Genomic DNA, 12,492 nt, shown 5'->3' on the forward strand with positions numbered 1-12,492 from the left:
TGGCTCCATAAGAGATGCAAAATATCCCTTTTGGGGTGTGAATTTACAGTTAACTTTTTCCTAATGTCCAACCTAAACCTCCCTTGCTGCAGTTTAAGCCCATTGCCTCTTGTTCTATCCTCAGAGGCCAAAAAGAACAAGTTTTCTTCCTCCTCCTTATGACACCCTTTTAGATACCTGAAAACCGCTATCATGTCGCCCCTCAATCTTCTCTTTTCCAACCTAAACAAGCCCAATTCTTTCAGCCTTTCTTCATAGGTCACATTCTCTAGCCCTTTAATCATTCTTGTCACTCTTTTCTGGACCCTCTCTAATTTCTCCACATCTTTCTTGAGCTGCGGTGCCCAGAACTGGACACAATAGTCCAGCTGAGGCCTAACCAGCACAGAGTAGAGGGGAAGAATGGCTTCTCGTGTCTTGTTCACAACACACCTGTTAATGCATCCCAGAATCACGTTTGCTTTTTTTGGAACAGCATCACACTGTTGACTCATATTTAGCTTGTGGTCCACTATAACCCCTAGATCCCTTTCTGCTATAGTCATTCCTAGACAGTCTCTCCCCATTCTGTATGTGTGAAACTGATTGTTCCTTCCCAAGTGGAGCACCTTGCATTTGTCCTTATTAAACTTCATCCTGTTTACCTCAGACCATTTCTCCAATTTATCCAGATCATTTTAAATTATGACCCTATCCTCCAAACCAATTGCAACCCCTCCCAGCTTGGTGTCATCTGCAAACATAATAAGCGTACTTTCTCTGCCAATATCTAAACCATTGATGAAGATATTGAACAGAACCAGTCCTAAAACAGACCCCTGTGGAGCCCCACTTTTTATACTTTTCCAGCAGGATTGAGAACCATTGAGAACTACTCTCTGAGGAAAGTTATCCAGCCAGTTATGCACCCACCTTATCGTAGCCTCATCTAAGTTGTATTTGCCTAGTTTTTTTATGACTATCATGCGAGACCGTATCAAATGTTTTACTAAAGCCTAGATATACCACATCTACCGCTTCTCCCCTATCACAAAGCTTGTTATCCTATCAAAGAAAGCTATCAGAGTGGTTTGACATGATTTGTTATTTACAAATCCACTCTGGCTGTTCTCTATCACCTTGCAGATAATTTCTTTAATTTCCTCCTCCATTATCTTTCCTGGCACATAAGTTAAGCTGATTGGCCTGTAGTTTCCTGGGTTATTCTTATTCCCCTTTTTATAGATGGGCACTATATTTGCCCTTTTCCAGTCTTCTGGAATCTCTCCCATCTCCCATAGTACACCTTTGTATTACCATTTGCTGCATGGTAACAGAGAGCCGTAGTTTGTTTTCTTTTTTGCCTGTATGGAATTTGCTGAATGGTTTTACTTGTCACAAACAAGCTTTTCATAAATACCAACAAGTGTTATCCTTTACATCCATGGTAGGCAACCTAGGCTCGTGAGTGGGCTGCATGAGTGGCTCTCCTTCACCTCAGTGTTCTGCAAGGTTGTCATAACCAAGATGGTGTCCCAAGACAGGGAAGTTTTGCTAATTGCACTTATATACTTAAAATTTGCAAGATGTGCCTATTTAGCTGTAGCTGAGCTTTCATTGGATCCAGAGGGAGCTCATGGCTCTCACAGTCAATGTTGTGTGCTATAAACACATACCTCAGTTCATGTACGTGTCACTTTAGTAATGCCAGTAGGAAAAAAAATGCAGATGGAAACTAGCAGAATCTGGTAACCCTATGTATGGGCAACGATAAGTAAAATGTTTCGTAGCCCACACATAGAACCCCAGCGGGCCACATGTGGCTGTCAGGTCTCAGGTTGCCAACAACGGGTCTACATATGTAAAGTTTTCTGTGATAGAGTTGAACACAGAGGCTATACAATAAGAAGAAACTATTTCTCTTGGGAAATGTGTGCCGCTGAAGATTTAGAAACTAGTTCTTTAAGAAATATGCCCCAATGCACAATGAAAAGTGTAAATGTATCAAAAAGCTAACCAATTGGAATTCTTTCTGCCTCAGCTGCTTCCTGCCATGAGACAAAGCTTGATAGAAATAAATTCTGATTGGAAATCTTGGTAATTGTGGGAGCTCATATAAAGCAAAATTGGTCAAGGCAAAAAAATTGACATATAGGCCATATTACAGAGAAAAACTATAAGAATGGATATGCTTGCATGGTGAGGTCCCAGAAGTCCGCTATACAGGTTTTGAATGCTTTCATAATGTAGAGACTGTCTTAATATAGAATTTCTTTGTGAACTGCCTCTTCCATGGGCTGTTCTAAAGGAGTTTCAAAAACATCCTTGAGGTAGAATCACAGTGACAAGCAATATTGCCTCTTAAGTGTTAAAAAAGATCATAAGTTTGGACCAAAAAAATTGAGATTTAAAAAACAAAAAGATAGGATTCCTTTGATTTGCCTTCTAGTTTGAGCCTTTAGAGCGCACCTGTTTCATGTTTTCAAGTTTTCCTCCACAGCAACAGCTAGCAACTTAGTAATTAAATGCAGACAATTGAGATTCTTATTTAACAGTACGAGTCAAGGAGGTTTGTCCTAAACTCAAACTACTAAAAGAATCATGATAAAATCTTGAGTGTTGGCAACTCTTAATAACTTTTGCTAGCAAAGCTCTGCAGAATGTATTTTTGCTTGTTAATAAGGCTAGGCCTAGTGGATAGAACTCCAGACTTGAAATCAGGAAACCTGGGTTCTGTTTGTAGCTTGGCCATTGGGCTGCTGGTAATTTTGGACAATTCACTTCCCTTTCTGTTCTTCAGTTTCCCCATCTGTAAAATAGAGATAATGATACTGACCTCCTCTGTAGATGAAAAGCTCTTGGTAGGAGGCAGATGTATTATTTATTATAATCAATCAATTTGAGTTCTCCTGCACAGAATCCATAATAAATTCCTTGTGGCAAGTTAAGTAAACATTACTGAAACTAGAAGAGACCCATACATTCCTGTTATGGCTGGTCTATACACACAAATATATCAATATAATTATACCGGAATAATTATGCTGGTATTGTAACTCCAATAAATTTTCTGTGTAGACAAGTCCCTTTGTCATGGTGCAGTAATCAGCAGTGTTTGTTCCTGCCATAGTGAAATGTGACATTATAGCAAAGACAGCCTCCCACATGGTACTTAATCTGCAGCAGACCCCAGCATTTCCATCTTGCTGCGTTGGGATAGAGCAGCTAAAGTGACCTGGTTCACCCTTCTTCCAAAGACCTGATACCTCAATCATTAAACCCAGAACATGCAGCAAGATTCACTTAATCCTTCCCTGTGAATACATGAGCCACAGTTTGAATTTCAGTCTGTAAGAGGTTTTGTTTTGTTTTGCAGGATTTACTGAACACAATTCATGTGACTGTGCTATTTATGGAGGAGTAAACATTGCCAGGGGTCTGTTTAAAAAGGCCAATGACCTGGATTTTTTTCCATTTGAATTGTCTCCGTGAGTCAGATATGTTTAACCACACATTTTTTTACCCTTTGTAGCTGCAAACTGCAGTCATTTTTAACACCTTAGAATAATCCTAACTAAAAAGATCAACATCCAAGGGGAAAAAAAGCTTCATTGTAAATGGCTAATTAAAGTGCATAGTACCCTTTCATTTTTGGAAGCAGTAAATTCTAATCCAGAATCACCAATGAATCTATGTATGTAGAATGAATTTTACCTCTAAATAGTAATCACTGAATTACAATAATTTTGTAATTCAGGATCCTAATTATGGTATTATTTTTACAAATCCTCATATTTATAAAAATGTTTTATGGATTAAAAAATTAAACTGAAACCACTTTGGAGGTGTGGGGACTTACATGTTCTCCCTACAATGCTTTCAGTCTAAACAGTATTGTGTTAATGCAGCAGAACCTAAATGTGAAACTGCTTAAAAAATACATGCATCTAGTTTCACTGTTAAGAGTGAGTGTTGTGAAAATAATTAGATAACACAAGTGGTGGGACTACTTAGCACATCTTTATGTTTGTGGAATACATAGCATTTTTAAGAGTATAAAATTAGTTATCAAAGTCAGACTAAATAGACTCGAAGCTGATAACTATGCTACAAATATATTTATCTATCCTCACTTATACAAAAGACTGAGGGAAGATAAAATTCGTATCCGGAAAGACAACAGATATATGCTTTGTCAGATTGATGAGGAAATGAGTTCCAGAGTCAAGGGTCTTCTTCCACTGAAAAAGAACTCATAGGGCTGGAAGAGACCTCAGAAAGTTATCACATTCACCCTCCTACCCAAAGCAGTACCAACCCTAACTAAATCACCCCAGCCTGGACCTTCTTAAAATGGGATTTAAAAACCTCTAGGGATGGAGATTCCATCACCTCTCTAGGCAACCCACCTCCAGTGCTTCACTGCCCTCCTTAGTGAAATAGTTTTTCCTAATATCCAACCTAGACTTCACCCACTGTAACTTGAAAACATTGCTCCTTGTTCTGCCATCCATCACTACTGAACAGCCTCTCTCCATCCTTTTTAGAACCCTGCTTCAGCAGGTTGAAGGCTAATATCAAATCAACCCTTACTCTTTTCTTCTACAAACTAAACAAACCCAAATCCCTCGGCCTTTCCTCATACGTCATGTGCTTTAGCCCCCCCCACCCCAATCATTTTGGTTGCCCTCTGCTGGGGCCTTTCCAGTGCATCCACATCCTTTCTATATTTGGGGGCCCCAGAACTGGGCACAATACTCCAGACATGGCCTCACCAGTGCCAAATAAAATGAAATAATAGCTTCACTAGATCCGTTGGAAATGCTCCTCATAATGCACCCCAGTATGACATTAGCCTTATGGCTACAAGGTCACACTGTTAACTCGTATCCAACTTCTCTTCCACTGTAATCCCCAGGTCCTTTTCTGCTGTACTGCTACTTAGCCAGTAGGTCCCCAGCCTGTAACAATGCTTGAGATTCTTCTGTCCCAAACTTGTCCTTGTTGAAACTCATCAGATTTCTTTTGACCCAATCCTACAATTTGTCTAGATAACTTTGGACCCTCCCTATCCTCCTACCTCTCCCCCTAGCTTAGTGTCACCTGCAAATTTCCATCCCCTCATCCAGGTCATTAATAAAGAGCTTGAACAATACCAGTCGTAGAACTGATCCTTGGGGCACTTCACTTGAAACTGACCACCAACAAGGCATCCAGCCATTGATCACTACCCATTGGGCACAACCATCTAGTCAGCTTTTTATCCACCTTACAGTCCATTTATCCAATCCATACTTCCTTAACTAGGGGCAAGAATATTGTGGGAGACTATCAAAAGCTTTGCTAAAGTCAAGGTATCTCACATCCATTAACTTTCCCATGTCCACACAGCCAGTTACCTCATCATAGAAGCTAATCAGTTTGGTCAGGCAGGACTTGCCCTTGGTTAATCCATGTTGACTATTCCTGATCACTTTCCCATCTTCCAGATTCTTCAAAATTGATTCCTTGAGGATCCCTTCCATGATTTTTCCAGCTACTGAGGTAAGGCTGAATTGTCTGTAGTTCCCTGTATTGTCCTCCTTTCCTTTTTTAAAGATGGGCACTATATTTGCCAGGACCTCTTCCGATCATGATGAATTTTCAAAGATGATGGTCAAAGGCACTGGAATGACATTTTCCAACTCCCTCAATATCCTTACATGCATTAAATCCAGACCCCTGGGTTTGTGTGTGTCTAGCTTTTCTAAATAGTTCTTCAGGTGTTCTTCCCCACCAATGAGTGCCCACATCATTCCCATATTGCATTGCCTAGTGCAGTAGTCTGAGAACTGACTTTTGTCTGTGAAGACAAAGGCAAAAAAGGCATTGATTGCTTCAGCTTTTCCTTATCATCTTTCACTAGGTTACCTTCCTCGTCCAGTAAGGCCCCCACACCTTCCCTGATTTCCTTCTCTCTCTTGGTGGTCTCTTGATAACAAGTAGGATGTCTTCATGTCACCCTCCTACTTGTGCATCCATTGATGGCTGATCAGCCCAATTCTGGAGCTGCAGATCTAACTACAGAAGGGACAGGTGTTGGTAGCTGTTGGAGGGGCCAAGGGCAGTTTTTGATGCTCTTTTCTTTTTCTCTGCCTCCCCTTCCTTGCACTGTGGTGGGACCTCTCAAATTGTGTCACCCCTCACAGATTACTGTTCTCCACCAGGGACGATCTTGAGCAAGGTTCTCCCAAGTATCAACACCGATGCTGCACTTTTTCATGTGTGCCTTCAGTGGGTACCTTATATTGCTTCCACTGGCCCCCAAGGCTCCTCTTTCCCTCCTCCGATTTGGATCACCCTCTTATTGTTAACATGCCTGTAGAAACCTCTCTTTTACCCTTCACATTCCTTGCCAGCTGCAATTCCAATTGTGCTTTCACCTTCCTTATTACTCCCCTGCACTCTCAAACAATATATTTATACTCCTCTTTAGTTATCTATCCAAGTTTCCACTTCTTGTAAGCTTGCTTTTTGTGTTTAAGCTCTACTTCCGAAGCATCAGCTTTTGACCAGGAAGCAGACAATCTGGGCAGAAGAGCCAGTGGTATTCTCAGATACATTTCTAATGTTTCTTGACTCCAAGTTTGCTTATATTTTTAAGGCATTGGCTTATAGTCCCACCACATGCACAGCCTGCTCTGCTGGTCAAGAATGACCCCATCTCCTTCTCATTGCTTTTGGGATATCAAGTTCCAGAAAGTATTTGGAGGGCCTCTTGGAGCACAGGGCCTCCAACTGCACCTCACTGCTGCACAGTAACTCAAAGGAGGGTCTCCTTATGCCTCATTTATGCGTCTGTGAAGTACCAGGGCATAATCTGTCCCATGCAGTATTAACAAATATTTTTGAATTTTTCATTCTGGTATCAAGGAAAAATATGATGTTTTGTTGGACATACTGTCGATGATATAAATTAAATACATTTATCATATACAAGTTCCAATCCACATATAGGGAATGTGGCAGAAGGAATGCAGTGCTACTGAAGGCTGGGAGGAATGAGTCTCCCAGAGGTCATCTGCATGAGAATGCAAAAGGTGTGCATGTGTGATACCTTTTCAGGCAAAGCCTAATGGGTAGCAAGTAAGCCATGAGATTTGGTCTATTATAAACATGTAGTTGTAAAATCACAATTTAAGCTGACACTTAATGCGGGAGTTGTGAGATCTCACCAATGCTCTGGGTTGTTGTGGGGGACAGGGCAGTCGCCGTAGCTGTGTAAGACATTGATTACACAGGGCTCCCTGGTTTAAAGCATTGTGAGAGAAGAGAGGAGGGGTACTGGTTGAACTAGCTTGTTGAGTGCTTTGGCCCTGCCTATGCCTTGGCCATATAGCTATAAGCCTGGCTTGACTAATTCTCCTCACCTGTTGAAAGATAGAGCTGGATACTAGGGTGTTTGTGAAAACCCCACACTAGAGATACCAAGAGCTGAAATCACAGAGTGGCAGCTGAGGCCACACAGAGCTGAAATCACAGAGTGGCAGTTGAGGCTACACAGAGCTGACATCACTGGGTTCTGCTTTAGGGCAGTCCCAAGCAGTGGGGTTAGGACTGGAGGACAACAGCAGGACCAGCGGGTGGCTGGTAGGAGCGGCAGCGGACAATGGCGACTGGCGGGCAGCTGGTAGGAGCGGCGGCGGGCAGCTGGTAGGAGCGGCGGCGGATGACAGCGACTGGCAGACGGCTGGTGACAGCAAGGGGAGGCTACAGACAAGTGGACAGCTAGTATTGCCTTGGTGATGTATCTGTGGGCTTTGAGTTTGGGACTGCACCGCAGAGGGTACACCCTGTAACTGTGTGTGTCTGGAAAAGGGCCAAGAGCCCCAGCAAGAGACTGGGTTCTACTGCATATGGGGACGGTATCTGGGTAAAAGGGTTTTTTTGTCTCTTCTGTGCTGAGATATACTGCATCTGTCGCCGTAACCTTGGGGTAGGTTACGGTCATTAAACAAGCCATTTCTATCTCAGACTCTGTGCTTGCGAGGGAGGGCAGAACCGCCTTACAGGCACCCAGCACGGGGGTGAAATTGTCCCAGGCCACTGGGTGGGGGCTCGAGCCGGTTGGTTGTATCCTTGATAGGAAAACCCCACAAGAGTTGAACCCGGCCCTTCCGGCAGGCATCTGGCGTTAACAGAAGGGTTACACACATTATAATAGAACCATCAGTATATCTGAACTGGGATGGTAGTTGCAAAATAACACAGAAAGAGGTCTTTAAAAATATATCTTGTCATAGCAGGACCTCTTCTTGAAATAGTTAGACCCATCAGTAACTTTGTCATTGCCACACCTGCAAAGTAGAATGTCACAGAAAGATTTTCTTGTCTTTCCTCAGAAAAATATGGATTAATCTCCCTTCTGAAACTGTGGTCCACAACTGAGTCTGTTCACTTTGAGAGGCATTACCTCCTTGTTCTACATTTGTTTGTAAAGTATTTATTCATCCTACCAACATTGACAGTTCTACTTGCTCATTTATCACATCTGCTATAGTGAAATCTTTGCAAATTTTTCTACAGGGCAAATTAGGAAATAAACTGACAAATAAGGAGACTGAGTCTAGCTCAAAGGCTTTTTTCTATTTTACACACACACATAGGCTTGACTCTTCTTTTGGCTGCTCTCTAGGGTATGAGATGGGAGTACAGGAAGTCCTCAACTTATGAACAGGTTGTGTTCCAAAAGGTAGTAAGTTGTTTGGAACCTGGAATGCATTTTCCCATAGAACAATGTTGTAAATGGTGGCTAGGTTCCCAGACTAGCCCACAAAAGCCTATTTAATCCATAACGTAACTGAAATATTGTATACTTGCAATGAAAAATAGTAGAAAATAATACTATTGTAATACTAGTAATTAGTCAGAAAAACAATAAAGTTGACTAGGGAATAGTTTTATTTAACATTGAGTCCTGGATGATGCTTGAGGAAAGACAGGTTTAATTAGAGGAAGATGAGGAGGAAGGTGGAGATTCTGGAGATCCCTTGGACGCAGGGCTAGAATCTCAGTGCACAGGGTTGTTAGATTTTGAGGGTCCCCTAAGCTCCAGGGTGGGGCCAAAAGTGAAGGGTTCAAATTGCAGGAGGGGGCTGTGGGTTGAGGTGGGGGTTGCTTGCTGGAGGGGATGATGGCCCTGAATGGGGGTGGGGCTAGGAATGAGGGATTTGGGGTGCAGTAGGGGGCTCCAGATTGTGGCCCAGAGGTTTGGAGTATGGGAAGAGGCTCAGGGCAGGATGTGGGGGTGCAGTCTTTGCAGGGGTTAGGTGCAGGAAGGGACTGAAGGCAGGAGGTTGGAGCAGGGTGCAGGGTTTAATCATGAGTTAGGGTGTGGGAGGGGTCTCAGAGCTGGGACAGAGGGTTATGGGGTGGGTGGGTGCTCCAGGCCTCACCCCCTCCTTTGGGACAGCCCTGGACAAGGTTAGGGTCAAAACCCCAGCCCATCCTAATTAATAGCCATTGATAGAGCTATCCTCCGTGAACTTACTGAGTTCTTTGTTGAACCCTGTTATAGTCTTGGCCTTCATATCACCTCTGGCTGCCTATTAACAGCATGTGGTGGACCCTAGTTTCTGTGATACATGATGGAGTACATAACTCACCCTTATTCACTTTTCCACACCAGCCATGATTTTATAGACCTCTGTCATATCCTGCCCGCCAGTTATCTCTTTTTCCAAGCTGAAAAGTCCCATCCTTATTAATCTCGCCTTATATAGCAGTCCATTCCACGTGCCTAATCATTTTTTTGCCCTCTTCTGAGCCTTTTCCAATTTCAACATACGTTTTTTGAGACGAGGCGACCACATCTGCATGCATTATTCAAGATATGGGTGTACCATGGATTTATATAACGGCAATAAGATATTCTCTGTCTTATTATCGATCTGCATTCATGGAACACTATACAAATCAGAGCAGAAATGTTTGGGTTTTTTTTTAAATTTGCAAACAAGAATCTTTTGCCCCTTATAAATTCCAATAATTCTTATGCATTGAGTGAAACTGTTTGATTTGTAATATAAATACTTTTATTACAAGCTAGTTTTTACATGATAAACTTTTCCAGCATCTTACATTAGATTAGGAGAAGAATGTTTTTATGAGCTAATAGAGCTTTTGTTTCTGACAAGCCAAGAGTTATAAAAATGTAATTGCAATTCCTTCTGGCTAAGATAAGAATTGTCAGTAATGCTCAGGATTTCACCTCGCATGCAAGGTAGAGGCACAACACTCTGCTGAAAACAACTGAACCAAAGTCAAGGAATTTGTGCTTCTAAACATGATCTGCTAGTAATGTTTAACAAATCTAGCTATTTTAGATGATATGCTGAATACTCCAAATAACCAGGGCATATAAAATTAAATTGTAATCTTACTTACAGTATTTTTAGCTCTCAAAATGTATGGTTAGTCTCCCAGTATTTGATGCTTTTCTTACAGCTCCTGCTCTTAGACTCATGTGATTACATGGGAATCTCAGCTTTTTGGTTTTTTTAAGTTCCTTCCCTTCACAGCCTCAGAGAAAAATTTGAAAATGTTAACACGAATGGGTAAAAAACCAGAAGGCAAATTTATAAAAAGTATTATTTTTAAATACCATTTTTCTGTGGGCCTGGCTTCTGAATTTTGAATGTTTATGGTTGGCAATGCTGCAAGATAGAAAAAATCTCAAAAGCTCCCTCCCCGCTACCATGTGAGTAACTCCCCGACCACACACCACATGGCTGCTGGACTGTGTGGACCATGCTTCTAAATAGTACCATGTCCTATTCTGTGAAGGGTTTCAGTGCTTGAGAGGGCTTACCCTTGTGTTCCCTCACAGGGCTAGCAAGAAATACTACAGTCACCATACTAAAGCTGAGCAGAGGTTATTCCCTACAGCATTTAACAATGTACCTTTTACGGGACTGCCCCTCCCAAACCGCCATGCAGCTGGCGAGCTAACCCCAAACCTGTTAAATTTTTAAGCAGTGAATCTCTGCTGGAACTGTGCTTCAGGACATATGCCTCTGCTCTGTGCTGCATTGGATATTTTCTAAAGAATGTTGTCTTCTGTCACTTTTTAAAGAGGATCCCCCAATCCAACAGGTTCTTTGGTTAAAGATAGTTTCCTATGCTCTCTCTCCATGGCCAAACTTTCTTCCCAAATGTGTGGCTTGGGGGATGTTTTCCTATGAAGAAATGGAGCTTGTGGGCTCTCTCTCTCTTCCTTCCCTCTCCCACATAGGCAGTTCTAGGGCTTCTTTACCAGAAGAGGCAAGGGAATCCCTGCTATTTGCAAGCTAAATCGTTCCTGAGTGGGGCCAACAGTCAACAGTCTCAAGAATTTGTCTTTCCTCAAGTTTTTTCTTGTCTAATACTTCCTTAACTTTTCCTTCTCTTCTCTTCAGTCCTGGATTCATAATGAGTCTTGGTGCTTGAGCCACTACTATTTCTGATGGAACAATGGTGCCTTCTCAGCACTCAGACCAATAGACAACAATGCCCTCTACCACTGACACTAATTCCCTCTGGGATTCCATAGTGAGTCTTGAAGTAATTATTGTGCTTGACCCACTACTACTTCTGATGGTGTCCTCACTTCATATTGGAGCTGTCCGTGTAATGGCGCCTTCCAGCACTCTAACGACACCAATGCCCTCTGAGATTCCATACTGAGCCTTGAAGTAATTACAGAGCTTGAGCCACTGCAACTAGACACCAATGACTTCCCAGTGCTGGGAAGAGAAACCAGTTCAAAATTAGATGTCAATTCTGATGTTCTGGGGCTGAAGTTAGGTAGGCTTCCGCTGCAGCAGGTAATGGGAATTTTGATCAGTTGAAGAGGCTATTCACTTATATGTTTTATCCCTTTCCCCAAACTGTCGTCTGTTTTGTTTGCTTAGGCTAGAACTCAAGAGGCCTAATCACAATCTCAAATTTCCTAGGTTGCAGTGGACCCAATACTCAGCCACATGGGTGAGTGAAGCTTTTTGGGGTCCTCTTCCCCACCACTGCCCTGTTGTCAGGCCCTAGATGCATTCAAGTTCTCATTGCATTTTAATAGATTCTCATGGGATAGGTTGTTCAAAATATTTGCAAAAACCTTGCTAATAATCATGTTAAGTTAGAGTTTCACAACCCTGTCTGTATTTGCCAAAAATGTACTTGACCTTATGTTTCTGCAATGATTTTTACCTGTACATTGTTCTGGCCACTGTTTTGATACTTGTTCATCTATTTAAACATGATGCTATGCTCAAATAGTCACCAGTTCCATAAAACATGAAGATAAGAATGGAGCTACTAATTCATAAATTCAGTAGTTATCTCTTTTTGCACTCTGTCATTTTTATTACCTTAGCTGTTCAAATATTTCCTCATTTTGAGTGGGCTTCTTAACAAATGGTGCTGAAGTCTGCTCTCACTGCTGAAAAATGAGATCACATGATTAGAGAGATCAGTGAAAATGACAAATTGAACTTCCTC

This window comes from Carettochelys insculpta, chromosome 3, assembly GCF_033958435.1.
Source record: "Carettochelys insculpta isolate YL-2023 chromosome 3, ASM3395843v1, whole genome shotgun sequence".
Lineage (NCBI taxonomy): Eukaryota > Metazoa > Chordata > Testudines > Carettochelyidae > Carettochelys > Carettochelys insculpta.